The 5,759-nt window shown below is 37.6% G+C and overlaps 1 pseudogene; it reads right to left on the bottom strand.

Moving 5' to 3' along the window:
* Positions 1-966: 966 nt before the first annotated feature.
* On the bottom strand, positions 967-1,628 carry LOC783942 (large ribosomal subunit protein uL6-like; annotated as a pseudogene).
* Between the last annotated feature and the right edge of the window lie 4,131 nt (positions 1,629-5,759).

Raw genomic sequence — 5,759 nt, 5'->3', positions numbered from 1 at the left:
TTGCTATGATATGTGTTCTTTTGACAAAACTCTATTAGCCTTTTCTCTGCTTCATTTTTTACTCCAAGGCCAAACTTGCCTGTTACTCCAGTTATCTCTTGACTTTCTACTTTTGCATTCCAATCCCCTATGGTGTAAAGGACATCTTTTTTTTTTTTTTGGTGTTAGTTCCAGAAGGTCTTGTGCGTCCACACACACATTTCATAGAGCTGGTCAACTTCAACTTCTTCAGCATCAGTGGTTGGGGCATAGATTGGGATATGTTTTAAAATTATATTATAAATTTCTAGATTTTTCATGACAAAGTTATAGCACTTCACCTTGCCAAGTGTCAAAGCAATCTATGTTGTATCTTTGACAGCTCTGTAGTTTTTGCTAATCAGATGGGTAAAGAATATCTTTTTGTTGCTTTAATTTTTATTTTCCTGTTAATATGGTAAAGCATTTTAATAAATGTTTAAATACCATGTAGATTTTTCTCTTCTCATAGTTATTTATACCTTTTGTACATCTTTCTATTAGATCTTTTATCTTATCAATATGTAGAATCAAATAGATTAGCTTTTTGGTATCATTTGGGTTGCAAATAATTTTTCCAGTCAACTCTGTTATTTTTAAACTTTATTTACTGAATATATTATACTCAAACGTTTTTAATACCTCTATTTTTTTCCTATATGATTTCTGAGTTTACTTTTTTAGGTTCCTACAGGTGCAAGATCATACAATAGTTTTCTAAATTTTCTTTAAATATTTTAATTACTTTATTCAGATCATATTCCTTTTTAAAGAAACTATGCTACAACATTGTCTCATTATTTTCCAGCTTTCAATGTTGGAGATGAGAATTTTCATGCTAGTATCATTTTCCTTTTTATTTATTTATTTAAAAAAAATTTTTTTTTTCTCAAATCAAGAGTTTTTATTGTCTCTTTAAAACATCACAACTGAGTCCATAGAACCATCTGCTATCTTGTTGTTTCTGCAGCAGGATCACTGAGATCTTATTCATCAGCCTGCTGAACTGTGCCTTTTTCAGAAACATAGATACCATCCAAAAATTTTCTGATATCCTTGTTTTTAACTGTGGTGGCTTGCTGAATCAAAGCAGCTGAATTTGACACAAGTTCAATGTCATTTCCTTCAAGAATCAGCTCATCTTTCTGGGCTTGAGATACTGAACAGGCAACCCCTGGCCTCATTCGAACCCTGTGTATATATTTTTCACCCCCAAAATTTCGGATTTCCACAAGAGAACCATTCTCCTGAATAACAACGTTGATGGGGAAGTGTGCATACACCGACCTCATCTTGTAACGGAAGCCCAGTGTAACACCCTTGATCATGTTCTGTACGTGACTACAGATTGTGCGAACAGTGGCCAGTTCCTTTCTGTTTCCCTACCATTTATCAACACGGAGCCTCTTCTTTTTCTTTCCAAGGAGACTGAGTTCTACATTGATATGATTGAAGTCCCTCCGCAGGGTGCCTCTGGGGCCCTTCACAATAACTGTCCGTCCCTTCAAGTTAATGTCAACATTTTCTGGGATGTCGACAGTCTGATTGCTGAGAATGGTCTTCATTCTTGCAGCAGATGCGGCAAAAAGAGCCATTTTCCTTTTTAAATAAATGGGAGTGTCCTGTATGTTTGGGGCTTGTGTGTGTGTGTGTGTTGCCTTGTTTTGTTTAAGTCAACTGACTGAAAGTTTGCAGAAATTTCTGTTTATCTTTGTAATTCAATAATTTCACCAAAGTGTCTATTTTCAGTAATCCTGCCTGGGTATAGTAGCTCTGTACTTTAGAGGTACTCTGAAGTATAGTGAAGGCAGTAAATAGAAACTTGGATTATTCTCTGTGCTTTTCTTTCCTTTGGAGATGAGTTTGTCCTGGTCAGCCTCAAGGGGAACTGGAATATTTATAGTAGCAGTACACAAAGTTCAGCTAGTCATTAATCTCTTGTATTTTTTTTTTAGCTTCCAAATGGTTTCTTAAAGCCCTCTTCAAAAACAATAGTTTTGACAATAGTTTTGATTCATATGAATTTGGATCTGCAAAAGGTAAAATTTGTTAAGAGCAGAAAAGCTCTTGAAAAATAGGCAAGATATAGATTTATACAAAACTGTAGATGGGACAGACAATAGGTAGAAAGTCCCAGAAAACTTCTGTGAAGGATCTCTAAATGAGGGGTACACAGACTGGCAGAATGGGGAGTAGAGCATGATCATAGATGAAATGGATAGAACCAAAAGCTAAGGGGAAAGACCTAGAATATCCTTTAAAGGGCATCCGCGTGGGAGGCCAAACCCACATATGCATACTGTCTGTGGCTATTCACCTGAGCAAACACTGTGCTGAGATGGAAGTTGGATATTCTACTCAGTACAGCCAAGTCCTGCAAGACATCTGAATTTTGCTTTTATCAAACCATAACCTGAGATTTGACTGAATTCCATTTGAACTTTCTAGTATGACTATCTCCAGGACATTTGTAAGCCCCTGGGGAAAAACGGTGTGCACTCTGATACCCAAAAGCTAGTAGGTAGCCACGTGCGTGGTGAAGTCCCCAGTGCTTATATTTTGATGGGATTGTACAGTGTGAAAGCCACTCTATCACATAATCATTTTAAAGACACTTCCATTGATCCATTTTATTTCCCCTCAAAAAATAGTATGTTACAAAATTGTTTTGATGTTGTAAAGGCAATTTATATTTCAATGTGAGTTTGAGGACTCAAGAATTCTAAAAGGATATAAATGTTGATACTGAATAAAAAGGGTTACTTTTAGTATTTTGATACTATCCAATAGAAGGTAAGAAGAATAGTTGAGTCACTGTCACTGATTCAAACAGTGAATTAGTGTCACTACTTCAGGATATTGCTCAGACTTATGCTTTTCAACTTCTAAAATACTTCTAACCAAGTGGGAAAAAAAAAAAAAAAAGTTAAAAGCAACCTGAAGATTTTTTTTTCCTGATAGATGGCACTAACCCTTTATTTATTTATTTTTTAATTGTTTTATTTTTTAACTTTACAATATTGTATTGGTTTTGCCATATATCCACATGAAATTTTTAAAAAGAAATTATTATTATCAATCTTCACAGCGTACTTTTGGAGGAGAATTTTATTTTCTTTTAGAAAGAAACCTCTAATACTGATGATGGATTGAGATTCAAAAAACAAAAACAAAAAAAAAACAATAAAGAATATTTCAACCTAGAAAAATATTGGAGAAGGCGATAGCACCCCACTCCAGTACTCTTGCCTGGAAAATCCCACGGACGGAGGAGCCTGGTAGGCTGCAGTCCATGGGGTCGCGAAGAGTTGGACATGACTGAGCGACTTCACTTTCACTTTCATGCATTGGAGAAGGAAATGGCAACCCACTCCAGTGTTCTTGCCTGGAGAATCCCAGGGACGGGGGAGCCTGGTGGGCTGCCATCTATGGGGTCGCACAGAGTCGGACACGACTGAAGCGACTTGGCAGCAGCAGCAGCAGTAGCAGCAGCAGAAAAATATACCAGTCCCTATTGTAGAGAAAAGCACAGTTTGGCCTTGGTCTGTATGACATTCCAGTTCCAAATTGGAACACTAGATTACATTGTTCCTTATCTCTCAATATGCTAAAAAACCAATTATGTTAAATAATATTGCCTGAAGGGATTTTTTTCTAGAGCCACCAGAGAAAGATCAATGCAAGAAAGGTCTGCAATAATCCCAGACCTTAAATGTCAATATTTAGGTCAGGAAGCATACAATTTTTTAAAATATATTTTCCTTAAGTGTTATTTTTCAAAACACATTTTCAACAATTAACATTTTCCAAACAACATTCCTATTGTGATCCTTTGGTGGACAGCAGTTGGAAAATACAGCAGGACAAGCAATAAATTATAAATACCGAATATTTACTGAAATAATATTTCAAAGAAAACATAAGGCTCTTATCATATGCAACCCAAAGGGACTTATATAACTGACTACAACCTTTAATATAACTATCAATCAGATAGGTGGAATATTCACTCCCTCCATTTCCCACACACTGCAGAAAGCTACACGTTTTTCTGATACACATAAATAATAAACTGTCCTTTGTACAGAGATGAGCCTTTATTGTTTGATCCCTCAATCAAAATGAAAGTGCCAAATGGAAAACTATATCCCCAGGCAAGAAAACAGTGTGCTTCAGGAGATAGGGGATTTAAAACAAAATTAATGTTGTAAAATAAGAAAATATTGAAATACAAATCAGGGAAATAATATCTCAATGATGAAACGTTAACAAAAGATCTTGTGAGAAAATAATGAGTTATTTAAAGCATGTGTGCAGAACTCAACACAGGCAGCATTTCTTCAAAGAAAGGGGAAAAGCTTGATCTGGTCAGGGCAATGATCCTAATGGTGAAAACTCTGCGTTCTATGTTACATTATGCCATTGAAATTACTGTAAGGATTTGAGCCACACAATGTGTCTGCTGGTGGCATCCCAAATAGATTCCATTCACTCCTTCTCAGTATTCATCCAGAGTCTATGCTATAAAACCAGGTAAAACCAAAAGCATAAACGCAGAATTCTCAGTTGGGAATATCCATAACTGTGGCCTATTTCTTAGGTTTGCATTATTCCAAGAACAATATCATATTTCTGGAGAGAATGAGGTAGCTATGGGTCCCTTAAAGGAGCTTCTCGGACCTCCTGGGCACACTGATAACCCCTCCCCACTGATATCCTCTATAATGTCCTCTTTCCTTTACACCCTCAAATAAGAGGTGGGTTGCTGGGCTGGAAGAAGCACAAGCTAGAATCAAGATTGCAGGGAGAAATATCAATAACCTCAGATATGCAGATGATACCACCCTTACGGCAGAAAGTGAAGAGGAACTAAAAAGCCTCTTGATGAAACTGAAGGAGAGTGAAAAAGTTGGCTTAAAGTTCAACATTCAGAAAACGAAGATCATGGCATCTGGTCCCATCACTTCATGGGAAATAGATGGGGAAACAGTGGAAACAGTGTCAGACTTTATTTTGGGGGCTCCAAAATCACTGCAGATGGTGACTACAGCCATGAAATTAAAAGACGCTTACTCCTTGGAAGGAAAGTTATGATCAATCTAGATAGCATATTGAAAAGCAGAGACATTACTTTGCCAGCAAAGGTCCATCTAGTCAAGGCTGTGGTTTTTCCTGTGGTCATGTATGGATGTGAGAGTTGGACTGTGAAGAAGGCTGAGCGCTGAAGAATTGATGCTTTTGAACTGTGGTGTTGGAGAAGACTCTTGAGAGTCCCTTAGACTGCAAGGAGATCCAACCAGTCCATTCTAAAGGAGATCAGTCCTGGGATTTCTTTGGAAGAAATGATGCTAAAGCTGAAACTCCAGTACTTTGGCCACCTCATGCGAAGAGCTGACTCATTGGAAAAGACTGATGCTAGGAGGGATTGGGGGCAGGAGGAAAAGGGGACGACAGAGGATGAGATGGCTGGATGGCATCACCAACTCGATGGACATGAGTTTGAGTGAACTCCGGGAGTTGGTGATGGACAGGGAGGCCTGGCATGCTGCAATTCATGGGGTCACAAAGAGTCGGATACAACTGAGGGACTGAATTGAACTGAACTGAACTGATCTAAATTGGTCAAACAAGAGAACACACTAGGCCTCAATTTCAGTGGTTAGAATTTCAAGGCAATTAGGAATGGCCTCTGGGTCATTTTGTCCTTTTTGGAAACTGAGTCCAGGAATTTGGAGATTTAA

This window comes from Bos taurus, chromosome 1 (genome assembly GCF_002263795.3).
Source record: "Bos taurus isolate L1 Dominette 01449 registration number 42190680 breed Hereford chromosome 1, ARS-UCD2.0, whole genome shotgun sequence".
In the NCBI taxonomy this organism is placed as follows: Eukaryota; Metazoa; Chordata; class Mammalia; order Artiodactyla; family Bovidae; genus Bos; species Bos taurus.
The sequence above is the reverse complement of the archived record's forward strand: the minus strand, read 5'-3'. Positions and strand labels throughout refer to the sequence as shown.